Here is a 27,802-nt window from a genome sequence, read left to right as displayed (position 1 = left end):
CAGAAATGTGAGTTAGAGTCCATTTGTGGCTAGTGAAACTTCACTTTCTTTGAGCTGTCTTTGGGAGGATTCTGGGTCTTATACAAAAAGACTTATCAGCTGTTTGGTCCAGCTAAAATCTGGTAACAAGAGATTTGAAAGGATTTTGGTTGGGGGAGGGAGGGACAGCGTCTCACTCTGTCAACCAGGCTGGAGTGCAGTGGCGCAATCTCAGCTCACTGCAACCTCTGCCTCCTGGGTTGAAGCAATTCTAGTGCCTCAGCCTCCAGCATAGCTGGGATTAAAAGCATGCACCACCATGCTTGGCTAATTTTTATATTTTTGGTAGAGACGTGGTTTCACCATGTTGGCCAGGCTGGTCTCAAACTCTTGACCTCAAGTGATTCACCCACCTCGGCCTCCCAAAGTGCTGGGATTACAGGCGTGAGCCACTGTGCCCAGCCAATTCCTTCCCGCTTTTTTTTTTTTTTTTTTTTTGAGATGGAGTCTGGCTCTGTCGCCCAGGCTGGAGTGCAGCGGCGGGATCTCAGCTCACTGCAAGCTCCGCCTCCCGGGTTCACGCCATTCTCCTGCCTCAGCCTCCCGAGTAGCTGGGACTACAGGCGCCTGCCACCTCGCCCGGCTAGTTTTTTGTATTTTTTTAGTAGAGACGGGGTTTCACCGTGTTAGCCAGGATGGTCTCGATCTCCTGACCTCGTGATCCGCCGTCTCGGCCTCCCAAAGTGCTGGGATTATGGGCTTGAGCCACCGCGCCCGGCCTTTTTTTTTTTTTTTTTTTTTGAGACAGAGTCTCACTCTGTCGGCCACACTGGAGTGCAATAGCACGATCCCGGCTCACTGCAACCTCCACCTCCCAGGCTCAAGCAATTCTCCTGCCTCAGGCTCCAGAGTAGCTGGAATTATAGGCACCTGCCACCATGCCCGGCTAATTTTTGTATTTTTAGTAGAGACGGGTTTCACCATGTTGGCCAGGCTGGTCTCAAACTCCTGACCTCAGGTAATCCACCCACCTCGGCCTCCCAAAGTGCTGGGATTACAGGCGTGAGCATTCCTTCTCTTTTTAGACCACACAGGGTAACTTCCTGACATTGCCATGGCATTTGTGAACCGTCATGGCGCTGGTAGGAGTGTCATTTTGCATGCTAACACATTATAATCAGCATATAATGAGCAGTGAGGACAGCCAGAGGTCACTTCCATCACCCTCCTGGTTTTGGTGGGTTTGGTTGGCTTCTTTATCACATCCTGTTCTATCAGTAAGGTCTTTGTGACCTATATTTTGTACCAACCTCCTATCTCATCCTGTGACTAAGAATGCCTAACCTCCTGGGAATGCAGCCCAGTAGGCCTCAGCCTTATTTTACCCAGACTCTGTTCAAGATGGAGTCACTCTGGTTCGAACGCCTGTGACACCTCTGTTCACTTCATTTTAAAATAATGGTTCTCCCATATACTTTTACTCCGCCCCACTCCTGCTTCTGCTGCCATATTCAGTACCATGTAAAGAGATTCAGAGATTTCTAATGACCCAAAGCCCTGAAGGAACTCAGAAAAAAAAAGATGCCACTCACCGTTTGTTGGAGGCCTTCTGCTTTCCTTGTGGAGTTTCAAGCGTCACATGCAGAGTCTTCTGAGGTCTAAAGCTCTGCCCTCTTTTGCATGGTATTACCTGATCTCTTTGGCTTTTCGGGGATACCAAAAATTACCCAGTATTGTGAGAAAACTTGACCGTGGTTTGCGTAATGGCTAGGCAAGAGATACAGTTTTAGAGGTGGCTGATGGCAGTTGCTTACAGAAAATGGTTATTACTACAGGGGGTGACAAAAAGCATGGTCTGGGGCACCAGTGAGGTGGGAAATCAGCCAGATTTGTTTTCTGAGCACCGGTAATGGCCCTGCTGGTCAAAGCAGGATGCAAGTTGGGTACAGCGGCTCACGCCTATAACCCCAGAATTTTGGGAAGCTGCAGCAGGAGGATCACTTGAGCCAGGAGTTTGAGACCACCCTGGGCAACATAGTGAGAACCCCATCTCTACAAAAAACTAAAAAATTAGCCAAGCATGGTGGCATGTGCCTGTGGGCCCAGGTACTTGGGAGACGAAGGCAGGAGGATCACTTGAGCCCAGGGGGTCAAGGCTGCAGTAAGCCATGATTGTACCACTGTATTCCAGCCTGGGCAATGGAACGAGACCCTATTTCAAAAAAAAAAAAAAAAAAAAGCAAGCTTAAAAAAAAAAAAAAAAAAAAACAGCTGAGACCAGCAGATGGAAACAAAAGTGACCTCCAGTTGCCCTCACCATTCATCAGCATAAAGACCTTCCTTACAGCACTATGACAGCTTATAAATACCATGACAATACCCTATATGGTTCCAGAACTTCCCCACTTCTTTCCTAGAAAATTCAGAATAGTCTACCCCTTGATTAGCATATAATTAAGACCAGGTATAAATGTGGCTAGCCAGTGCTCCCTTGTTGCAGCTGTGGCTACCCCTGCTGCTGCTGCTCCTCCTCCTCCTGCTGCTGTTTACTGCTACTCTGGCCTCTCCCTGTGGGTTAGCCCTGCCCTTAAATTATTTTCCGAGCAAAGCCAAGAACTCTGTCAGGCTAAGCCCCAGTTTTGAGGTGTGCCTGCATTACCTAGAGGCTATCAAAGCACAGCCCACCAAGGGATAAGACTCCCCGGGCGATAGGCTGACCACAGATTGGGATGACTGGCTTTGTTTCCGAGTACCCCCATTTTTCTAAAAGATGTTTAATTATTTTTTCCTCTCTTTTTTTCTCCTTTTCCCAGTTCCTGACTTCCTACTTAGCCCTTTAGACATGCAAATCTAGCCTTTTCTCCCCTCCTTCACCGGACAGTACCTCGAGATCCCTTGGCAAGTGTGTCTAACTCCTTGAGAATTAACAGTTGATTTACAGACCAAAGTATGCCTGCTATGGAACTCCCTCATCAGGAGGTGGGCTGGAGAGATAATGGCCTGCCCACAAAAGTGCCAGCAGTCACTAGCTCGACCACCTGATAGATAAGGCACTGGAGCTAGCATGAACCCACTTCTGCCCCTGCTCACTTCCTCCCCTGTCTTTTAGAAGTGCCTACTTTCTGTTCCAAAAGCAAAATGGGACAGCTAAAGGCAAGACAGATGCCTGTGCCACTTCCCCAAGCTAGCTTTGGAATAAATAACCTTATTTGTGCCAGACCTCATTCTAAATAATTGGACTCTGCACGTGGCCAGCAACTAACCTACTTTACTGTTCAGTTAGAGCTCTGGGTTGCCCACCAGGCTCCAGGGAATGGCCTTACAATGAAATGCACCGTGGGGCATCACACCTTCCCGTCCCATGACAAAATGAAAAGCATTGTGCAGGTATCGCACAGTCCAGTCCTGGGCTGAGATGAAATGCACTGTGGAGGCATTGTACTGTCCAGTCCCATGACAAAATGAAATGCACCATGGGAGCATCGCGTCATCCAGTCCCGTGCTGAGATGAAATGCACCGTGGGAGTATCGCACCGTGCAGTCCCGTGCTGAGATGAAATGCACCGTGGGAGCATCGCACCGTGCAGTCCCGTGCTGAGATGAAATGCACTGTGGGGGTATTGAACCGTTCAGTCCCGGGCTAAGATGAAATGCACTGTGGAAGCATTGTACTGTCCAGTCCCACGACAAAATGAAATGCACCGTGGGAGCATCGCGTCATCCAGTCCCGTGCTGAGATGAAATGCACTGTGGGAGCATCGCACCATGCAGTCCCATACTGATATGAAATGCCCTGTGGGGGTATTGAACCATCCAGTCCTGGGCTGAGATGAAATGCACTGTGGAGGCATTGTACTGTCCAGTCCCATGACGAAATGAAATGCACTGTGGGAGCATTGCACCGTCCACTCCCGTGCTGAGGTGAAATGCACCGTGGGAGCATCGCACCGTTCAGTCCCGCGAGGAGATGAAATGCACCGTGGGATGACCACACCGTCCAGTCCCGTGCTCAGATGAAACACACAGTGGGAGCATCGCCCCATCCACTCCCGTGCTGAGATGAAATGCACCGTGGGAGCATTGCACCGGCCAGTCCCACGCCGCTCTCTTCTTTCTAGGACCCAGGATTTGGCGTAAAAATGGGATCTTTGATTTTGGAGGATCTGTGCTCTGCCTTCCAGCTGTGCCTGCTTCATGCATATTTAAAGATTAGGCCTTAAAAACTCCATGCTTGCTTTCCCCTTTCATTAAAGGGCTCTACTCTTCAGGGTAATCTAATTTATCTAGTCATCTAATTAACAAACAAGCTAAGTTTAAAAACCAAAATGCAACATTCTAACACATAGGTGGTTATTTTGAAACTCTTTGTAAAAGAAGTTTACATCTATAAAGGCAATCTCCATTTACAAGTGCATCTCCTCTCTAAACCAGGAGGAACTTTTAGGATGGGAAAGATACCGCTCACAGTTCACATAACAAACCTTACCTTTGCTTGGGCTGGGTATGGTGGCTCACGCATATAATCCCAGCACTTTGGGAGGCCGAGGTGGGCAGATCAGCAGAGATCAGGAGTTTGAGACCAGCCTGGCCAACATGGCAAAACTCTGTCTCTGCTAAAAAATAAAAAATAAAACTAACTAACTAAATAAATAGATAAATAAATTAGCCGGGCGTGGTGGCATTTGCCTGTAATCCCAGCTACTCAGGAGGCTGAGGTTGCAGTGAGCCAAGATTGCACCACTGCACTCCAGCCTGGGCAACAGAGTGAGACTTTGCTTAGATCTAAGTTCTGTGCCTTTGAGATACAAATTTTCTACCTTGTTTCAGCTAAAGTCATGTTTTTGGAGATGAAAATTTAGAGTTCCCTAGCAATTGTTTTGGGCGTGAAACAGTTAATCAAGAGATTAATAGTCTGAAGTAAGGGAGACAAACTAGTTGAAAAATGGCAAATGAACAATCTTGTAAGTGTATAAGATCTGTTTCTGTTTGTGTGTTTGTATGTCTATGTGTTTATACATGTCACGTGTATGTCATGTTTCACTACCAAAATACATGAAAGAGCTCTAATTAATTGGCTTAAGGAAAAGGTAAGCACTTAAATCAAACATTTTATCAGAAAAATAGAAACGTTAACTTAAATGAGTTCTAATTCAGGTGACTCTAGTAATCTTTGGTAAATACAGTTTCTAAAGTGTTGGTAAAACAGGATAGTAAATGTCTTCAGAATTTAACGTAGACATTTTTGTCTAAGTCTAATGGTCCATTGGTCAGATTCTGTCACCTAAATGTTTTAAGGTCATAAAACTGTTGCTTATTTTTTTTTTTATTTTTTGAAACAGAGTCTTTTTCTGTCACCCAGGTGAGAGCTCAGTGGTGAGATCCTGGCTCACTGCAATCTTTGTTTCCTGGGCTCAAGCAATCCTCCCACCTCAGCCATGGGGAGGCATAGCTGCAGGCACTGTCCTTTGTCCTGGGCTCTGCATCTGGTACATTATTAAAATTGCTGATCTTCCAGGTTTTTCTCTAAAAACAAGTGTTACTAAGAGTTCACATCATAATTAATATATGTAATTAAAACTCCAGCCTGGGCTACAGAGTGAGACTCCATCTCAAAAATAAATAAATAAATAAAACTACTAGATACAAGAAAACCATTTCTATATGCAAAATATATGAGGAAAGTAAAATGTCTTTTTAGTAAAGGAGGTTATAAGAAGCCATACCAGCCGGGCACGGTGGCTCAAGCCTGTAATCCCAGCACTTTGGGAGGCTGAGACGGGCGGATCACAAGGTCAGGAGATCGAGACCATCCTGGCTAACACGGTGAAACCCCGTCTCTACTAAAAAATACAAAAAACTAGCCGGGCGAGGTGGTGGGCGCCTGTGGTCCCAGCTACTCGGGAGGCTGAGGCAGGAGAATGGCGTAAACCCGGGAGGCGGAGCTTGCAGTGAGCTGAGATCCGGCCACTGCACTCCAGCCTGGGCGACAGAGCCAGACTCAGTCTCAAAAAAAAAAAAAAAAAAGCCATACCATTATAGTTTTCATTAAAGGGATACTAATTTTGCCTAGTTAAGTTTTACATTGAGGGAATTTAAAAATGATAATAAAACTAAATGTATGTAGAAATTTGAAAAAGAAAATGGAAAATTGTCAAAGGTTATAAAAGGTTTATAAAAATCTTGTGGTCAAACTGGTTAAGAATGGATGGATTTGTTTATAAAATTTTATTAAAATTAGCTTTATTATTAATAAAACACTAATGCAAATGTAAAATTTGGTTTCCTTTGTGGAACAAAAGTTTTGTGTAATAAGAGATTGTCCAAGATTTTTGTTTACCTTTTCAGTAAACTTCAAAAAACAAAACAAAATAGGTGAGGAAGAGAGACAGATTCAGTGACCTCATGCTGTATTTATTAGTTTTTTGGTTTTTGGGTTTTTTTTGAGATGCAGTCTCGCTCTGTCACCCAGGCTGGAGTACAGTGGCGCGATATTGGCTCACTGCAACCTCCACCTCCCAGGTTCAAGTGATTCTCCTGCCTCAGCCTCCTGAGTAGCTGGGATTACAGACATGCACAACTATGCTTGGCCAATTTTTGTAATTTCAGTAGAGATGGGGTTTTGTCATGTTGCCCAGGCTGGTCTCGAACTCCTGACCTCAGGTGATCCACTGGCCTCAGCCTCCCAAAGTGCCGGGATTACAGACATGAGCCGCCATGCCCAGCCTGAATTTACTAGGCTTTATGATTGTTTAGGAAACTCTCTATTAAAGAGTAAATAATTTTTGCTTTTTGAAGTATTTGAATTATCATTTTGGCTCAGTGACCTTTTTACAGTGACCTGTGATTCTATTTTGTGATATGAAGTGTTTTAAACCTTTGATATTTGACAAACTATTTTCTTTTGAGCTATTTATAGCTTTTAACAATTGAGTGAAGTATATTCTTGTGAGCAAAATTTGAAGCATATTTCTTTCTCTTTATCTGATGTCTCCAAGTTTGAAAACTATTTGTGAGTATTCCTAATTTATGGCAATATAGTTATCTGCATAAGGTCTGTAAGAATCTGTTGTCTTTTATAACAGGAAACAGTTGGAGACACTGATTATTCTACCAAGGCTTTGACTAGAATGGCATATTTTAGATATGACTGGACTGTTTTGAGGAATTGAGGTTAACTTATAGAGTTGAAAAAAAGAGTTGAAAATACTGGTCTGGTACCTTGACTCAATGGTTCCCCTGCAAGGCTCCTGACCTGTTAAGTAAAGAATGTCACTTTCTGATTAGGCCCAGGAATCTCAAATATTTTGAGACCTCTAGAAGAAGTCATCCAATTCATACAGGTATCTGTAGGCACAGATAAATCTTTGCCTTGGTTCAGGAGGCTTTTACAAAGTCTGACCTTGGCCAGTCATGGTGGCTCAAGCCTGTAATCCCAGTATTTTGGGAGATCAAGGAAAGAGGATTGCTTGAGGCCAGGAGTTCAAAACCAGACTGTGCAACATAGTGAGACTCCATCTCTCAAAACAACAACAACAACAACAACAACAACAAAGCCCAGCGTAGTGATATGTTTCTTTCATCAAAGCTACTTGGGAGACTGAGGTTGGAGGATCACTTGAGCATAGGAGTTCAAGGTCATTGTGAACTATGATGACATCACTGCACTCCAGCCTGGGCAACAGAGTGATACCCTGCATCAAAAATAAATAAATAAGGCCAGGTACAGGCAAAATAAATAAATAAGGCTCAGACCGGTCTGAGCAACATGGCAAAATCCTGTCTGTACCAAAAATACAAAAAATACCCAGGTGTGGTGGTGGGCGCCTGTAGTCCAGCTACTCGGGAGGTGGAGGTGGGAGGATCGCTTGAGCCTGGGAGGTGGAGGTTGCAGTGAGCCAAGATCATGCCACTGCACTCCAGCCTGGGTGACAGAGTAAAACTCTGTCTAAAAGAGAGAAAGACAGAGAGATTAAATAAATAGTCTAACCTTATAAAAAGTTCCAGCAAAAGCAACTTAAAAGAGTCTATATGGCCAATCACTATTTTTACTATACTTTATGCAAATAATCGTGCCAAGTGTAATAAGACTGAAACTTATTTTGCCAATATATATTGGTCTTACTATGATTTATCCTTAATAACAATGGGAAACTGGAGAGAGAAAAATTATGTTTCAAAAGAAAACTATAGGCTGGGTGGGGATAGAAGTTCAATACCAGCCTGGGTGACATAGCAAGACCTCTTCCCTACAATAGTTTTTTTTAAGAAAGAAAGAATACTACAGTACACTTTTTATTAGTTTCTAGCCTTGTCCATTGTTTTTTCAGTTTTTATTATTTTCTACAATTTGTGCTGAATCCTCTATTCTTATCTGGCTACAAATCTCCACACTAACATTTTCAAAATCTTCCATCTTTCTGAGGTGGACTGAATGAAATTGCTACTACATTTTCGCTGAGGCCTTGCAAGCTAAAGCTCATACTATTGAGGGAACCAGCCCCCAATATTTCAACGTAGGTTCTTTTTTATTTTCCCTAAGTGTCGGCTGATCTGAGAAATAAAGAGAAAGAGTACAAAAGACAGAAATTTTACAGCTGGGCCTCCAGGGGTGACATCACCTATCGGTAGATTCCGTGATGCCCCTTGAGCTGCAAAACCAGCAAGTTTTTATTAGGGATTTCAAAAGGGGAGGGGGGTACAAACAAGGAGTAAATCACAAAGATCACATGCTTCAAAGGGCAATAAAAGATCACAAGGGCAGAAGGGCAGAACAAGATCACAAGGCCAGGGTGAAATTAGAATTACCGATGAGGTTCCATGTCCCACTGGGCACGCATCATCTTGACAAACATCTTAACAGGAAATGGGGTTTGAGAGCAGACAACTGGTCTGACTATAGTTTGCCAGGCTGGAATTTCTTCATCCTAGCAAGTCTGAGGGCACTGCAGGAAACCAGGGCGTATTTCATCCCTTATCTTCAACTGCATAAGATAGACACTTCCAGAGCAGCCATTTATAGACCTCCCCCGGGGAATATATTCCTTTCCCAGGGTTATTCCTTGCTGGGAAAATAATTCAGCAATATTTCTCTTATTTGTTTTCTGCAAGAAGAGAAATATGACTCTGTTCTGCCCGGCTCCACAGGCAGTCAGACCTTATGGTTATTTTCCTTGTTCCCTGAAAATCGCTGTTATCCTGTTCTTTTTTAGGATGCCCAGATTTCATATTGTTCAAACACACGTTTTACAAACAATATGTGCAGTTAACGCAATCATCACAGGATCCTGAGGTGACATACATCCTCAGTTTACGAAGATGACAGGATTAAGAGATTAAAGTAAAGACAGGTATAGGAAATTATAAGAGTATTGACTGGGGAACTGATAAATGTCCATGAAATCTTCACAATTTATGTTCAGAGATTGCAGTACAGACAGGCGTAAGAAATTATAGAAGTATTCATTTGGGGAACTAATAAACATCCATGAAATCTTCACAATTTATGTTCTTCTGCCATGGCTTCAGCTGGTCCCTCCATTCGGGGTCCCTGACTTCCCGCAACACATACCTTGTAATACAGAAAAGAAAAACTTGGCAGATTTCCACTGCCTTCTTCCACTTTAACAAACAATGTTTTGAATCTAACATCTGGACACCTCAATTGACTGTGTTTCAGACTCTAAGGAAACTGGTTTATAGATTGTCCCCAACAAAATCTTTGTCTTTCTTCTCTTTGCAAGCTGTGTTACTCCATTTTTCATTGCAATAAAGGAATTCCTGAGAATGGGTAATTTATAAAGAAAAGAGGTTTATTCGGCTCACAGTACTATGGGCTGTATGGGAAAGGTACCAGCATCTGCTTGACTTTTGGTGAGACCTCAGGAAGCTTTTACTCATAGCAGAAAGTGAAGGGGGAGCAGGCATTTTACATGGAGAGAGGGAGTAAGAGAGGGGGTGAGGTGCCACAGGCTCTTTCAAATGAATGAGAACTCACTCAGGACGATAAGGACAGCACCAAGACACCTATGAGGGATCTGCCCCCATGATCCAAACACCTCCCACTAGGCCCATCTCCAACACTGGAGGTCATATTTCAACATGAGATTTGGAAGGGACACATGTCCAAACCATGTCACAAGCTCATCTGCAATGCCATCTCCTAAAATGAGGTGTAACTGTTTAATGGAATGGCCTATTCCCATTTAAAAAAAAAAAAACCCTGTTTTCCAAATGGAACCCCAAAGGAACTAAAAGTAGATAGATTCCTCTCAATGTCTGTTTTTGTCTTCCAGCTATACCTGTTTATTGGGCCCCAGTAACTGTACGCTTTCCTAGCCCTGTTTTTTGAAGGACTCCACCCTGAGGCCAATAATCCAATTAGGAGATTGGCAAAGGAAAAATCTTACAACTACTGGATTTTCTTCTGTCTGCCTGTGTAATCATATATGTGTTATGTGTGTGATGCTAATATAAAAAAGGGCTCTAATTAAATAAATGCTTAGATCAAATATTTGTGAAGGAAAAATAAAAACTGTGATGCCTTTTAGTTCATGTGACTTTAATCATTGAGAAATAAAGGCAGTTTTAAAGACCATTGGTAAAATACAAATGTCTTCAAAATGTAAATACATGGGCTGAATCATGTAGGTTAGATACTAGGTTTGCTAAATGTTTCAACTATCAACTGCTTCTTTGGCTTTTAAGAATTGTTTGACTTGTCTGCTTCACAACGTGGTAAGGCATGGGGACATATGGAATTAACCACATCCATAACTATGTTGGAAGGACTCAGACTTTATCTGTGCCTAGTACATAATTAAAACAACTTACCAGGTTTTATACTAAAGTTAAAAATTGCTGGCCAGGCGCAGTGGCTCACGCCTGTAATCCCAGCACTTTGGGAGGCTGAGGTGGGCAGATCACAAGGTTAGGAGATCAAGACCATCCTGGCTAACATGGTGAAACCCCATCTCTACTAGAAATACAAAAAAATTAGCCAGGTGTGGTGGCGGGCACCTGTACTCCCAGCTACTCAGGAAGCTGAGGCAGGAGAATGGCACGAACCCAGGGAGGGGGAGCTTGCAGTGAGCCGAGATTGCGCCACTGTACTCCAGCCTGGGTGACAGAGCGAGACTCCATCTCAAAAAAAAATTGCTAAGAGTTGCCATTATAACATGTAATTAAGACTACTAAAAATAGATTTACATGCAAGGTGTGTAAGGAAAGTAAAATATGCTTTTAATAAAAGATTGTCAGAAGGCATGGCAATGTAAATTTTTGCCTTGGGTTAAAGGATCATTGGTGGAAGGTTTGTACAAACTAATCTTGCAAAAGAAATTCTGTGTGTGAACATACTGACTAACTTCACAAAGGTATTATACGGTTTTTCCATAAATTGAACATTGAAATAAAAGCACAACAGGCCAGGCGCGGTGGCTCAAGCCTGTAATCCCAGCACTTTGGGAGGCCGAGACGGGCGGATCACGAGGTCAGGAGATCGAGACCATCCTGGCTAACACAGTGAAACCCCGTCTCTACTAAAAAAATACAAAAAATTAGCCGGGCATAGTGGCGGGCGGCTATAGTCCCAGCTACTCGGGAGGCTGAGGCAGGAGAATGGCGTAAACCCGGAGGCAGAGCTTGCAGTGAGCTGAGATTCAGCCACTGCACTCCAGCCTGGGCAACAGAGCGAGACTCCATCTCAAAAAAAAAAACAAAAAACAAAAAACAAACAAACAACCAAAAAACAGCACAACAAGGTTTTCTTAAGGCATGAATGCATTTTTGAACAAAAATTTGTAAAGGGTTCTAAAAGGTTTACAAGAATCTCACTTCATGGTCAAACTGGTTAAGACTGGATACAATTGGCCTGGCATGGTGGCTCACACCTGTAATCCCAGCACGTTAGGAAGCTGAGGCGGGTGGATCACCTGAGGTCTGGAGTTCAAGACCTGCCTGGCCAACATGGTGAAACCCCATCTCTACTAAAAATACAAAACTTAGCTGTGCATGGTGGTGGGCGCCTGTAATCTCAGCTACTTGGGAGGTTGAGGCAGGAGAATCACTTGAACCTGGGAGGCAGAGGTTGTGGTGATCCAAGATCACACCATTGCACTCCAGTCTGGGAAACAAAAGTGAAATTCCATCTCAAAAAAAAAAAATACTGGATATAATTAATCTATAAGGTTTCATTTAAAAAAATTCGGGTTGACATTAATAGTAGAATAATGCAAGGGTGAAATTTGGCTTTCTCCTCTAGAGCAGGATTTTTATGTAATATTAAAGACAGATAGGAAAGCTAAATCTTCCTCTGAATGAGTAAAGGTTTTTGCTTTGTTTTAAATTTTTTGAGTCATCATTTTGGCTAAAATAAATGACTTGTGGTAATCTGGAATTCTATCTCATAGCATTAAGTGCTTTGAACCTCTAACATATTTAACAGTCTTCCCCAAATCAAACTTCAGTTTCAAAATTGTCTTTCCTGACCCCCTAGCTTTTGGATGCTACAGAGGGCCCCTGGAGCATCCAAAAGAGAGGTAGACAGGATTATTTGACATGTTTAGTTACATGGGATTCAAAAGTGATGTCTAATCTCCTTTAGGTTATATTTTAGTGATAATATTATGTTCTAAAATTATATGGAATATCTAAAATTCTAATGCCTGAGTATATGCTATCAATCTTAATTAAGGTTACATTAAGTTATTGTAAACCACAGAAATTACCAAATTTCTTTGTCAATCATGTTCTGGACTGTAACCACCCTGGACATTTTGTCATTTAGAGACAATTGTTGTCTTGCTTTGATCCTTTTCTTTTTTTGAGATGGAGTTTAATCTTGTTATCCAGGCTGGAATGCAATGGCACAATCCTGGCTCACTGCAACCTCCACCTCCTGGGTTCAAGTGATTCTCCTGCCTCAGCCTCCTGAGTACCTGGGATTACAGGTGCCTGTCACCACACCTGGCTAATTTTTGTATTTTTATTAGAGATGGGATTTTGTAATATTGGCCAGGCTGGTCTCGAACTCCTGACCTCAGGTTATCCACCCGCCTTGGCCTCTCAAAGTGCTGGGATTACAGGTGTGAGTCACTGCACCTGGCTGCTTTGATCCTTTTCAAAAGATGGTTTATAATGAGTTATAGGACTTTGACAAGTGCTCTCAAATGCAGGTTTCTAATAACTTTGAAGATTGTGACATTGGAATAAAGAAAAAATGTACAAGACTCATGAAGAGCTAAAATGTTCATGAATATCAAGCAGAGCAAGAGTTAACAGAATGGACTGAACTAACATAAAACTAATCTTTTTAACCTTTTTGCTTAAAATGTTTCTGATCCTTGTTTGGTTTTTCAGAGTCAAGGAAGCTTATTTTGAGTTATTTACAGCCTTTAATAATTGAGTAAGGTATACTGTTGTGAACAAAATTTGGAGCATGTTCGTTTCTCTCTGCCTGGACTCTCCAGAATTTGGAAACTACTTGTGAGTATTCTTAACCTATGGCAGTATAGTTATTTGCATTGGTGCAATAAGAATCCATTTTCTTTTGCAACAGGACACAATAGGAGAAACGGGTTGTTATACCAAGGCTTTGACTGGAAGGGTGTCCCATTAAGGAATCAAGTTTGACTTGCAGAGCCCATAAAATCCCCTTGGGAAAACTGGCCTAATACCCTGTCTACAGAGTCCCTGCACGGGGTTCCTAACCTGTGGTGAGGAAAGAATGTCACATTCTAACAGGCCCAGGTGCCCCATGTTCTTGGGACCTCAAGAAGAGAGGGAGTTACCCAACTCAGGGATCTGAAGGTACAGACCTGTGGCTGGGCTCAGCTTTACAAGACCTTATCTGAGATTCCTAGTGGAATAGAGTTCCATCAAAGACAACTGAAAAGTCTATGTGAAGAATAATTATTCTTGCTGCACTTTATGCAAATAATCAGGCCAAGTATAGGACTAAAGCTTATTTTGCAAACAACTCAGTCCTATCATGATTTCTTTTTGACAAAAAATGAGGACTGGAGTTGGAAAACTTATGTTCCAGAACTTATCATACGTTTGTCATTAAATTCTTTTTTTTTTTTTTTTTTGAGACGGAGTCTCGCTCTGTCACCCAGGCTGGAGTACAGTGGCGCGATCTCCGCTCACTGCAAGCTCCGCCTCCCGGGTTCGCGCCATTCTCCTGCCTCAGCCTCCCGAGTAGCTGGGACTACAGGCGCCGCCACCTCGCCCGGCTAATTTTTTTTGTATTTTAAGTAGAGACGGGGTTTCACCGTGTTAGCCAGGATGGTCTCGATCTCCTGACCTCGTGATCCGCCCGTCTTAGCCTCCCAAAGTGCTGGGATTACAGGCTTGAGCCACCGCGCCCGGCCGTTTGTCATTAAATTCTAATCTCATTAGTTGTTTTTGTTTCTGCCTACCTTTTAAACTAACCCTGTTTATTCCTGTGAACCAATCAACAATCTCCAGCTGTAGCTCAAAAGTAACAAAATGAATGGGTGATGTAAAAATCTGGATCAATATTCTAGTTTTGGGCAATTATCCTACAAATCCTACCAGGTGATAGGAATAAATAGGATGCCCAAAAACTGGAGGATTCTTTGTTTAGGAAAATAAGCCCAAGGAGCTAACCAAAGCCACATGCTTCCAAAGCTTAGCAGGCATGACTGTAGCCACCAGTTATCAGGGCTTGTCAGTAGCCTTGGGATTTTTGAGCTGTCCTTTCCCCCTTCTTGTTTCATTTTCACAGCCCAAATTGTTTCTTCTCACTTAGAGCCCATTAAACTTCAAATGGTGATGCAAATGGAACCATGCATGGATGCGCCATTCTTTTTTTCTTTTCTTTTCTTTTTTTTGGTTTTTTTTTGAGATGGCGTCTCACTCTGTCGCCCAGGCTGGAGTGCAGGAGTGCAGTGGCACAATCTCGGCTCACTGCAAGCTTCGCCTCCTGGGTTCACGCCATTCTCCTGCCTCAGCCTCCCAAGTAGCTGGGACTACAGGCACCCATCACCACGCCTGGCTAATTGTATTTTTAATAGAGACAGCGTTTCACCGTGTTAGCCAGGATGGTCTCTATCTGCTGATCTTGTGATCTGCCCGCCTCGGCCTCTCAAAGTGCTGGGATGACAGGCATGAGCCACCACGCTGGGCCAGATGCGCCATTCTTCTGGAGATCCTTAAACTTACCTCAGGAGGAGCCTAACTGCTGCTTCCCCAAAACAGCACCCCGTCAGCAGGAAACAGTTAAGAGTGGTCAGTGTCCACTTTCCCCAACAGCAGTTGGGGTCTCCACTCTTAAAGGGGGGAATGAAAGGAGTTAGCTAGCTTGCTTCAGGCAGATAGTAAGGGAAGGGTCCCTGGAGAATCTCCGACCTGCCCCACAAGTGCTTACACCAGATATTTTGTGCAGATAAGGGAACTTGCACGGGGTGCTTGCCTGAACATGACCGCAGCAGACTAATGGCCTGAATGCACACTGAGGGGAAGGGATGGAGCCAACAGGAATTTACAACTTATACAAATAAGGAACCCAGCTCCATTAGCTTTTATATAAAAGCCCTTGTGTTCAACTGTGAAGGGGGCAACCAGCAACCTGCTTTCAGCTCCCCTCTTTTTGCTGAGAGCTTTCTTTTTTGCTTAATAAATTCTACTCCACTCATTCTTTGATGTCCATGTGCCTATTTCTTCCTGGTTGTGAGACAAGAACCTGGACCTAGCTGAGCTACGGAGTAAACAATCCTGCATCGAAATGGTGTCCTGACATGCGGAAATGCAGATGTCTCAGTGTCTCTCTGAGCGCTCCCCCCGGTCTCTCTCGCACAAATGTTGAAGTTTCTTTACTGTCTAAGACCCAGTTCTACCAAGGAGAACAATAGCTTCTTCTCTCCTCCCTGTTATTAACTATTGCAGAAAAGAAGACTAAGATGAATGCACACATGAACAGACTCTTTTGCAAGAATAAAGACTGTCTCCAGGGATCATTTGAATTCCATAGAGAGATACTGGCTGGGTGCAGTGGTTCATGCCTGTAACCCCAGAACTTTGGGAGGCTGAAGTGAGAGGATTCTTCAAGCCCAGAAGTTTGAGACCAGCCTGGGCAACATATTGAGACCCCGTCTCTCCAGAAAAAAAAATAAATAAATAAACAAAATTAGCCACTTGTGGTGGCATGCACTTGTAGTCCCAGCTATTTGAGAGGGTGAGTTGGGAGGATCACTTGAGCCTGCTGAGGCTACAGTGAGCCAAGGTCATGCCATTGCACTCCAACTTGAGTGACAGAGTGAGTCCTTCTCTCAAAAAGAGAGAGAGAGAGAGAGAAACAACAAAGAGAACTATTTACAAGTAGATTTCTGTTCCCTGACCCGGTCATTCTCCCTAGTAATCATTTATTGCCCCTCAATAAAATCTCAACGGAATTCCTCTTCTCATCCCTTCCATAACCAGTTTTACCAGGATCCAAACCCTGCTTCTTTCTGTAACTTCAAGATGGTATACAAGCTTCTCTTAACTCATTGAGGGGTTGGATCTTCATTCTGAAGCCTCCTGTGTATACACATTATATAAGTTTGCATGCCTTCTCTCCTCTTAATCAATCTGACTCATGTCAGTGATTTTCAGCAAACCTCTAGAGGGCCGCCAGGGGCTACGGCCCCAATAGCCTCTGAGACTCTTTATGATCTGGCCCCACGCACCTCTCCTCCTACCGCACACTCCTTGCTCACCTTCACTATGCTACAAGCTCCCTGTCTTCTGTCCCTCAATTGTGCCAGTATCCTGCCTGTCTCAAGGTCTTTGCGCTCACTGTGTATCTACCCAATGGGCTCCTCTTGCCCACTGCAGAAACAGATCCAATTCATTAAGACAGGGGAATTGTAACAGAGAAAGTGTTTTATACATATAGAGCTGGCTAATGGGAGGCTGGAGTTTTATTATTATTCAAATTAGCCTTCCCCCAAAACTTGGACGCTAAGGTTTTCAAAGACAGTCTTGTGGGGAGGGGTTGGCTAGGGAATGAGTGTTGCTGACTGGCGAGGGCAGAATCCTGAAGGGTGGAACATGGTTCTTGTGTGCATGTGTTCAGTCAGCTCCCTGGTGGGGCCACAGGAAGGTCAGTGGGTCTGGCTGGGGCCATCGGTCATGAGAAATGCAAAAAACCAGAAAAGCCTTCTCAAAAGACCAACATTAGGGTCTACAAGAGTCTAATTATCTGAAGGAGTAATTGGGGAAGTTGCAAATCTTGTGACCATGGGAATAATGGCTGGTAATTGTTTATGTCTATACTTTAGCAGAATTTACGCTCCTTTCATCGTCCTAACTTGGTGGTCTTTTATGAGCTTTACAAAGGCTTGGTTTTAGCTTACTAAACTAAAGGCTATTATCCTTTAAACGGAATGTCTCTTAGAGTTAACTTGGCCCAAGTCGAGGAATGACTTAAGGGCAGTTTGGAGGTTAAAGGAAAGATGGGGGCTGGTTACATGCTATCTTTTCCACTGGCATAATTTTCTCAATGTTAATCTTTTGCAAAGGTGGTTTCGATCCCTCCCTTTGGGTTTCATCACACCTTATTCTTATGGTGTGGGCTATGGGAATGGAAAAAGGCTGATGACTGTTCTAGTGTTTTCAACCATCCCCTTTTCTTGGAACACTCCACCCCTGCGTGTCACTGTGGCCACTTCCTCTCAACTTAGGTGGCACCTACCTCCAGCCACTCATGTAAATCAGCAACCCATTAACTCTCTTCCACTTTGTGTTATTTTATTTACATCCCAGCAATTATCAAACCTACAATTATCTTATTTGTTTGTGTTTTTGGTCTTGTCCTCTTCTGCAACAGAAACTCTGTGAGGGCAGGTGCATTCTCTAAATCTATCCAGCAGTAAGAATGATGCCTGTTGCAAACTAAAAATAAAACCCCAAGACCCCCAACCAACTGAATGGACCCCCTCTTGGCCAAACAGACTCCAGAGAAACTTGTAAAACAATTCCCGGCCATGATGGGAAGGGAGGTCAGACATGCCTCGTTATGCCTCTTCCCTTTGGAGTTCAGGCACAACTGACCAGCATTGAGGTTTGTTAAAGCAAACCAAATATGGCCTGAGAAGGACTCCATGCTTCTAATATATTTGAGTCCTCGTGGACGAACTGCAACCTAACTTGGCAGACAAGACTGAAAACCTAACTTAGGAGTATGTGCCTGCAACAATAGCTGAGTCTTGGCCAATCCCAGCAGCCGTACTTCAACCACTCACACACTGCTGAGTGTTCAAACAAGGCAAACACCAACCTGTAACCAATCCAGCTGTTTCTGTACCTCACTTCTGTTATTAAGAACAAATAGTTCCTCTTCAAAGGGTTTTAGTCCCTGGTTCTTTGTTCTATTCTAAAAGGTAATCGTACACATTCATCTATCAGCTCTCCCTCTCTCTGCTGTGCCCAAACATCCCAGGATGTACCATACCTATCCTTCCTGTCAAATGCCCACCGTCGCCTCCTTTGATTATGTCAACAGTAGCCAATTGGAATTAGCCTAGATTGTGCAGTCCAACCCCAGCCTGCAGGGAGAGGACACAGGAACAGGGCCTGCAGGGCCTGCATTAGAGATAAAAACCTCCTGCTCGCCTTTGTTTTCCATGCTTTCCTTTGCCTCTGCCTTGTATGCAGGAAACACCCTTCTATAGACGTAAATTGCCTTGCTGAGAAAACTTTTGCCTGAGTACTTGTTTCACTTTGTGACACCAAAAATTTGTTTCTAATACTTCCAATTTCTGTACGTCGCTTTACTTTTTCTATGTATAAATTTGTTCTGACCATGGGGCACCACCTGCAGTCTCCCTGAATCTGCTGATTTTGGGGGCTGCCCAATTCACAAAGCATTCATTACTCAGTTACACTCCTTTAAATTTAATTCAGCTGATATTGGGGGAACCCGCCCCCAATAATTCAACGTTAATTCATGTAGGTTCTTTTCTATTTCCCTAAGTGTCGGCCGGTCTGAGAAATAAAGGGAAAGAGTACAAAAGAGAGAAATTTTAAAGCTGGGTATCTGGGGGAGACATCACATGTCAGCAGGTTCTGTGATGCCCCCCAAGCTGCAAAACCAGCAAGTTTGCAATAGTGATTTTCAAAAGGGGAGGGAGTGTACGAATAGGGTGTGGGTCACAGAGATCACATGCTCCACAAGGTAATAAAATATCACAAGCCAAATGGAGGCAGGGCGAGATCACAGGACTGGAGCAAAATTAAAAATGCTAATGAAGTTTCATGTCCCACTGGGCACGCATTGTCATTGATAACATCTTATCAGGAGACAGGGTTTGAGAGCAGACAACTGGTCTGACCAAAATTTATCAGGCGGGAATTTCCTGATCCTAACAGGCCTGGCAGTGCTACGGGAGACCGGGGCTTATTTCATCCCTTATCTGCAACCGCAAAAGACAAACATTGCCAGAGCAGCCATTTTAGAGACTTACCTCTGGGAACGCATTCTCTTTCTCAGGGCTGTTCCCTGCTGAGAAAAAGAATTCAGCGATATTTCTCCTATTTGCTTTTGAAAGAAGAGAAATATGGCTCTGTTCCGCAAAGCTCTCAGGCAGCCAGACCTAATGGTTATCTCCCTTGCTCCCTGAACATCCCTGTTACCCTGTTCTTTTTTCAAGGTGCCCAGGTTTCATATTGTTTAAACACACATGCTTTATGAACAATCTGTGCAGTTAACGCAATCACCACAGGGTCCTGAGGCAACATATATCCTCAGTTTATGAAGATGACGGGATTAAGAGATTAAAGACAGGCATAGGAAATCACAAGAGTATTGATTGGGGAAGTGATAAATGTCCATGAAATCTTCATAATTTATGTTCAGAGACTGCAGTAAAGACAGGCGTAAGAAATTATAAAAGTATTAATTTGGGGAACTAATAAATGTCCATGAAATCTTTACAATGTATGTTCTTCTGCCATGGCTTCAGTTGGTCCCTCCATTCAGGGTCCCTAACTTCCCACAACAGGCTGAAGTTTTTCTTTTAGATTAAAATAGAGATAAGATTGATCAAACAGACTCTTTGTGGCAATAAGATACCAAATTATAAACAAGACCTATGGCCATGGCAGGCAAAGGCTGATTCATATCCTACTAACCATAAACCCTTGTCAAACCTTTTTTTTTTTTTAATTAACCTGGTACAATGTGGCTTCCTTTCCAACCTGGTTCTGGATGAGCACACATGACAGAATGGAAATCAAAATATTTTACCATGAAATATATTTCTTTGACATATTTTGTAATGGCCCTGCAAAGTTGTCTTTTGGCTGGGTGCAGTGGCTCACAACTGTAATTCCAGCACTTTGGGAGGCCAAGGCAGGTGGATCACAAGGTCAGGAGATCGAGACCATCCTGGCTAACATGGTGAAACCCCGTCTCTACTAAAAAATACAAAAAATTAGCTGGGTATGGTGGTGGGTGCCTGTAGTCCCATCTACTCGGGAGGCTGAGGCAGGAGAATGGCATGAACCCAGGAGGCAGAGCTTGCAGTGAGCTGAGATCACGTCACTGTACTCCAGCCTGGGCAACAGAGCGAGACTCTGTCTCAAAAAAAAAAAAAAAAAAAAAGCTGTCTTTTGTGGGGGAAATTAATTTGCATCTATAGAGAATGTCCATTAACACATCCAGGACTTCCCTTTCTAGGCCTTGCCTGGATCTAGGAGAGATCTGCTGACAGCTTGACACCTTTAAAGTCTGAAAAGAGACATTTGCCATCCATTTTCTCGAAGGGCTGCTAGAAACCTATGAGGCTTTCATTTACATAACAAGGGCCTTCACCCCCACAATTGCCTTAATGCAAGCATTCCTTTCTACTTACTTCAGGTCTTTAGACAATAGCTTAACTCTTTTTGACTCCCCCAAAACGTAATATAAATAATAGCTTAACTCTCTCAAATGGCAACTAAAGAATCCCTAAACCCACCTATGACTTGTAAGCCCCTGCTCTGAGATATCCAGCCTTTCAGGCTGAACCAAACACATACCTTCCATGTACTGACTTATGTCTTTGCCTGTAACTCCTGTTTACCTAAAATGTATAAAGGTAAACTGTTACTGGCCAGGCACAGTGGCTCATGCCTGTAATCCCAGCACTTTGGGAGGCCGAGGCAGGTGGATCACCTGAGGTCAGGTGTTTGAGACCAGCCTGACCAACGTGGTGAAACCTCATCTCTACTAAATACAAAAAATTAGCCAGGTGTGGTAGTGCACACCTGTAATCCCAGCTACTTGGGAGGCTGAGGCAGGAGAATCACTTGAACCTGGGAAGCAGAGGTTGCAGTGAGCTGAGATTATGCCACTGCACTCCAGCCTGGGCAACAAGAGTGAAACTCCATCTCAAAAAAAAAAAAAAAAAAAGTGGCCGGGTGCGGTGGCTCAAGCCTGTAATCCCAGCACTTTGGGAGGCCGAGATGGGCGGATCACGAGGTCAGGAGATCAAGACCATCCTGGCTAACACGGTGAAACCCCGTCTCTACTAAAAACTAGCCAGGCGACGTGGCGGGCGCCTGTAGTCCCAGCTACTCGGGAGGCTGAGGCAGGAGAATGGCGTAAACCCGGGAGGCGGAGCTTGCAGTGAGCTGAGATCCGGCCACTGCACTCCAGCCTGGGTGACAGAGCCAGACTCCGTCTCAAAAAAAAAAAAAAAAAAAAAAATTGGACACTGTCTCATGTGTCCGTGTGAAGAGATCACCAAACAGGCTTTGTGTGAGCTGTTTATTTCACCTGGGTGCAGGCGAGCTGAGTCCAAAAAGAGAGCCAGCAAAGTGTGGTGGGATTATCATTAGTTCTTACAGGTTTTGGGATAGGCGGTGGAGTTATGAGCAATGTTTTGCGTGCGGGGGGTGGATCTCACAAAGTACATTTGGAAGGGTGAGGAGAATTACAAAGAACCTTCTTAAGGGTGGGGGAGATTATAAAGAACCTTCTTAAGGGTGGGGGAGATTACAAAGTACATTGATCAGTTAGGGTGGGGCAGAAAGAAATCACAAAGGTGGAATGTCATCAGTTAAGGCTATTTTCACTTCTTTTGTGGATCTTCAGTTGCTTCAGGCCATCTGGATGTCTACGTGTAGGTCACTGGGGATATGATGGCTTAGCTTGGGCTCAGAGGCTGACAGAAACTGTTACCTGGGTACCTTGTGACCACTTACTCAAGGCTTTTTGGGTTTGTGTTTTTCCAGGCCACAGTCACTTCTATTGGTTCAGAATAACCCTCCTGAAAACATTTTTACAGAGTTTGGTTCTTCTGTTAACACTGCACATGTGCTAGACTCTGCCCAGCCAGTGCAGGTCCCAGAGTCAAGACAGCAGTGAGGTGAGTCCAGGCAGCACTCAGCAAGGTGCCTTGCCCCAGCCAGTTGGGTTTAGGCAGGGCTGTGCCTAGAAAGGAACAGTGTTCACCTTTAATACCTAGGGATGGGTGGAGGCTTCTGGCAGGAAGTCACTCCTAGTGGATGGCCTCCTGGATCAGATCAAGGTCACTTCTATCCAGGACATCAACTCCTGCAGTGATGAGTTACAGGAACCCAGCCCAGCCCAGCAGCACTGCCCCCAAGCCTCCTGGGCAAGATGAGCCCCCTCGCCCTTTTCTACCTGATTCCCGGAGCCAATGAAGGTAGAGGAAAAGGGACAGGTCGGGTCTGGAGGGGGGCAGACCACTGGGCTGTTCCCATTGTCACAGGGCAAACCCCCGAAGTGGGACTCAGTCTCTGAGATCACGTGGGCTCCTGGCTTCCCTCGGGAAGGAATTCAAAAGTGAGCCAATGGAATGAAGTGAAAGCAGGTTTATGAAGGAAGTAAAGGAGTAAAAGCTGACTACTCCATAGGCAGAGCAGCCCTGGGGGGTGCTGGTTGGCTTTTATGGTAATTTCTTAATCATATGCTAAAAAGGGGTGGACTGTTCATGAGTTTTCCGGGAAAGGGGTGGGCAATTCCCAGAACTGAGGGTTTCTCCCTGTTTCAGACCACACAGGGTAAGTTTCAGAGGTGGCCATGGCATGTGGAGACTGTCATGACTGGTAGGAGTGTCTTTCGGCAGCTAATGCATTATAATTAGCATATAAGGAGCAGTGAGGACAGGCGGAGGGTGCTTTCATCACCGTCCTGCTTTTGGTGGGGTTCGGAGGTTTCTTTACCACATCCTGTTTTATCAGCGGTTCTTTGTGACCTGCATCTTGTGAAACAAGCCCTGCCAAATTCTTATCTCACCATCTCCCCCACAGCAACCTCCTGTGCTCCTGGCCGGCTGGGACTGCATTGTGTCCCTCCTTCCCTCTTGCCCCAGAGGTCCACACACTGAGTAAGCCAACAGCTCTTTATTGAACAACTACTGAGCATTAGGGAAATAGTAGGGGTGAAACAGACATGACCCTAGCAGCCACATTTAATGGGGTGGGTAGTCTCCCTCTCCAAGGTGGAAACCATGTGGGAAGAGAGATACTGGTGACAGCGAGGATGCTAAGACCAGGCCTACGAGTCTGTCTACCTCGTGACTGGGAGCCTCTTTTCCTAGACACCATGGGGGCCAGGGACAAAGGGCAGGCACTATAGCCACTGTTTAGGGAACTCAGAGCCTGGCCTGCTTGTGCCTTTCCTTGTAGGGCACTTGAACTTATCACACTGGGCTTTAATGTCTCCATCAGTAAAAGAGACAAGATATCTGTTTGCATTCTCTACTTACGGAGATAATGAAGGTTTCCCATAGGAATGGAAACACTTATCCAGAAGTTTAAGCAGGGGACTTGTGGACAGAAAGCTAAGCTGGGCTGTCAGCTCTCATTTTTTAAGTAGATGTTATGCATAGCACAACAGAGCTACACAGAGTCGACGCTTTAACAAATCGGGTGCATGACTCACAAGACATGTTCTCAAGACACGGCTGACGCGATCCTAACTGCCTACCAGTGATAAACAGAACGAGGGGCTTGGAGTCCTGTTGATGTTAGGGCATCTGCTGAGCACCACATAGGCCATGGAAAAGTACACACCATATTTCACAGCAAAAACCTCTTCTGCTGAGAGGAGATCTTGTTGCTCTCCTACATGACAAAAATATGAGTCTCCTCCCATCTATTCACCACCTTCCCACTCTGCGTTTTCTAAAGCCTTTTTGGCAACAGGGACGGGTTTTGTGGAATACAAATGTATTAGTCCATTTTCACAGTGCTATAAAGAACTGCCTGAGACTGCGTAATTTATAAAGGAAAGAGGTTTGACAGTTCAGCATGGCTGGGGAGGCCTCAGGAAATTTACAATCATGGCAGGAGGTGAAGGGGAAGCAAGGCACCTTCTTCACAAGGTGGCAGGAAGGGAGAAGTGCCGAGCAGAGGGGGAAGAGCCCCTTATAAAACCGTAAGATCTCGAGAGAACTATCAAGACAACGCCACGGGGAACCCATCCCCGTGATTCAATTACTCCACCTGGTTTCTCCCTCCACACGTGGGGGTTATAGGGATTATGGGATTACAGTTCAAGATGAGATCTGCGTGGGGACACAAAGTCTAACCATGTCAATAACTTTTCCACAGGTGGTGGAAAAAAATTCTTCCGGAGATAGATGGGGTAGTGGTTTCGGGATGAAACTATTCCACCTCACATCGTCAGGCATTAGATTCCCATGAGGAGTGCACAGCCTACATCCCTCGAATGTGCAGTTCACAATAGGGTTCACAGTCCTCTGATAATCCAATGCTGCCGCTGACAGGAGGCAGAGCTCAGCTTAGCTCCCTTGCTCGCCTCCTGCTGCACAGCCTGGTTCCTTACAGGCCACAGACAGGTGCTGATACTGGTCCGTGGCCTGGGGTTTGGAGATTCCTACTCTAAAAAGTGGATTTACCCTCATAATCCCAGGGCCCCTCAGTGTCTAAGGAAACAGGCTTCTTGGTCACAAAGGTGGACAGATCCATTAAGCTCTGGGTCAGCAGCCCCACCTTCAGCACCTCATGTCCTGCAATGTTTGTATGTTGGGGAGGGGTCCATTTCAGCCGATTAATCTCAAAGCAGGAGACCCCATGTCTGTCTTATGCCCCATCGTTTCCCTAGAAAGCATCGTTCACCCAGAGACTGCACCAAACCTTGCCAGCTCTCATCACTTTCATAGACTCTGGGCTAAAAAGCTATTGCTCCCCAGAAAAGTTAGAGAGCTTTCAGATGTGTATTCAGACATCTGGCATAAACATTTCCAGGAAAACGGTGTAAAATGTTAGATCATCTAGTCACAAAAAGGTGAAGGAAAACAAACCTAAGCAGTTCGTGGATTAGATTTTAAAACTTTGAACAAGGTGAGGCCTGGTAGCTCACACCTGTGATTCCAGCAATTTCAGAGGCGGAGGTAGGAGGATCGCTTGAGCTCCTGGGCTGGGGCTGGGGTGTAGGGTCCTTGGTAAGGCTTCTGAATAAAACTAATTCTTTAAAAGCTTAACTGTATTTCTTTAGTCAACAAGGTATTTGACATTCTTCTCCTACGCTGTCATTGAAGTCTGTGTGTATTTTACAACAAAGCCCTAGAGCACCGCCTGGCAAACAGTGTGAGGCACTGAACCGTCCTTTGTAGAGTGAAGAAGGCATCAGAACTTACAATACTTAGTATTTTGGTTACGTGACACCAGCAACCTTACAAGGAATGTTTCTCGGGTCAATTATCTGTCATGGATAAATTCTGGTGCCAGAATGAGATTTGCTCTTGGAGAAGGCTGCATTTACTTGTTCACCCTTGAAATACTGCAATCCACCAATTTCTTGATAAAAGGGGTGCTCTGGTTTTTTGTTTTTGAGATGCAGTCTCCGTCACCCAGGCTGGAGTGCAGTGGCACAATCTCGGCTCACTGCAACCTCCACCTCCGGAGTTCAGGAGATTCTCCTGCCTTGGCCTCCAGAGTAGCTGGGACTACAAGCATCCGCCACCACGGCCAGTCAAGTTTTGTATTTCTTTTTAGTAGAGATGGGGTTTCACCATTTTGGCCAGGCTGGTCTCGAACTCCTAGACTCCTGATCCACCTGCCTCCATCTCCCAAAGTGCTGGGATTACCGGTGTGAGCCACTGGGCCTGGCCAGGATGCTCTGGTTTTAACTAAAATTAACCTTCATAAAAGGAGAGCTTTCAAGCACTCCTGGAAAGAAGCTGTGGATTAAAGATGTGCCCAGCCATGTAAGCCAGATTTGTGATCATAAGCACAGGGCCGGACTCACGCCTGTAATCCCAGCACTTTAGGAGGCCGAGGTGGGCAGATCATGAGGTCAGGAGTTCAAGACCAGCCTGACCAACATGAGGAAACTCCATCTCTACTAAAAATACAAAAATTAGCTGGGTGTAGTGGCGCGAGGCTGAGGCAGAAGAACGGCATGAACCTGGGGGGCGGAGCTTGCAGTGAGCCTAGGTCACGACACTGCACTCTAGCCTGGGTGACAGAGCAAGACTCCGTCCAAAAAAAAAATGACACAGCTGGTGCTCGTGGAAATTTTTACTTTTCCCACAGTTAAAAACATGATTCTCAACAGCGTGAACTGCCCTTCAAAGATGATGGAGCTGCTTCAAAGTGCATTAGAGGAGCTGGGTATGTAGAAGCACTTCAAGTGTCAGATAAGAAAGTGGTTAGGACTGTGCGTAGCAGCGGCACCTGTGATCCCAGGTACTCTGGAGGCTGAGGCGGGAGGATCGCCTGGGCTTGGGAGGTGGAAGCTGCAGTGAACGGAGATCGTGCCATAGCACTCCAACCTGGGCGACAGAGCCAGACTCTGTCTCAAAACAAATGAACTAAAAGCAGGTTAAGATGCACAACTGGTTACCGTTCTGCTGGGCAATTACATGATCCCGTCTGGGTTATCTTTGCTGCAGGACACGCATTATTAACACCGTCTAGACAGGAGGCTTTCATTAAGAGTAAACTGCAGGCTCTGCGTGTATTTTACTTTATAACAGCTGCTTGCCGGGCACAGTGGCTCATGTCTGTAATCCCAGCACCTTGGGAGGCCAGGGCGGGCGGATCACCTGAGGCTCAGGAGTTCAAGACCAGCTTGGACAACCCTAACCCCCACCCTTCCCCCAACACCGTCTCTACAAAAAATTTAAAAAAATTAGTCGGACATCATGGCGCGCGCCTGAGGTCCCAGCTACTCCAGAGGCGGAGGCAACAGTGAGCCCTGATCCCACCGCCGCACTCCAGCCTGGGCGACAAAGAGAGACCCTGTCTCCAACTGACCAGGCAAACGGCGAAAACACACACAGGCGCGTCCCCAAAGAAAGACACCGGCATTAGAGGCCCTGGCCCTCCCCAGCGCAGACCCGCCCGAGCCCAGCGCCGCGCCGGCGCCCACCACCGGGGGCCGTGAGGGTTTCCACCCGAATCTCCCCGGCGAGCTGGGCGCCCCCACTACGGGTCCGCGACGCAGTCGACCCAATGCGGGTCCGAGAGAGGACCCGTGTTCGTCCTCTTCATTCGAGGCGGGGCTACGTGGCGACGCCACCCGGACTGGAGGCCCCTGGCGGCCCCCAGCCTGTTGTCAGCGGATTCAGGGCCGCACGCCGCTCAAAGAGCCTTAGCGTCCCAAACTCCCGCAACCGCCACAAAACGCCACCAACTCTGGAAATCCACCCGCTTCCGTACCTTTTATAAGGAACCGGGTGCCCCGCCCTCAACGAGATCCCGCGAGAACTGCATATGGCGCGAGAGCAGAAACACCTTACTTTTTCCTGCGGCAAACGCCCAGTTCCCTTTCAAGTGACGAAGAGTGCCGCGCCCCAGAGGCGGGGTCGCCTCGCGCGCACGTACGCACGCACATACGCACGCA

At 45.3% G+C, this 27,802-nt stretch overlaps 1 protein-coding gene across 3 annotated transcripts in view; it reads right to left on the bottom strand.

Annotated features, from left to right (window-relative positions):
• LOC105469273 (caspase recruitment domain family member 14) overlaps nt 1-27,802 on the bottom strand; it is an 80,129-nt gene that overhangs the window by 51,900 nt on the left and 427 nt on the right. For 2 of the 3 annotated variants that reach the window (XM_071081782.1, XM_071081783.1), the window contains exons 1-3: nt 27,619-27,746; nt 4,466-4,592; nt 1,572-4,169 (exon numbers count right to left, since the gene is read on the bottom strand). The gene's annotated coding sequence lies outside the window, so the exon portion shown is untranslated. Of the gene's footprint in view, nt 1-1,571; nt 4,170-4,465; nt 4,593-27,618; nt 27,747-27,802 lie in introns of those variants that run through there. The other variant, XM_071081781.1, reaches the window with a different exon arrangement.

The sequence above is a fragment of the Macaca nemestrina genome, chromosome 17 (genome assembly GCF_043159975.1).
Source record: "Macaca nemestrina isolate mMacNem1 chromosome 17, mMacNem.hap1, whole genome shotgun sequence".
Classification (NCBI taxonomy): Eukaryota; Metazoa; Chordata; class Mammalia; order Primates; family Cercopithecidae; genus Macaca; species Macaca nemestrina.
This window is presented reverse-complemented; position numbering and strand designations above follow the sequence as displayed.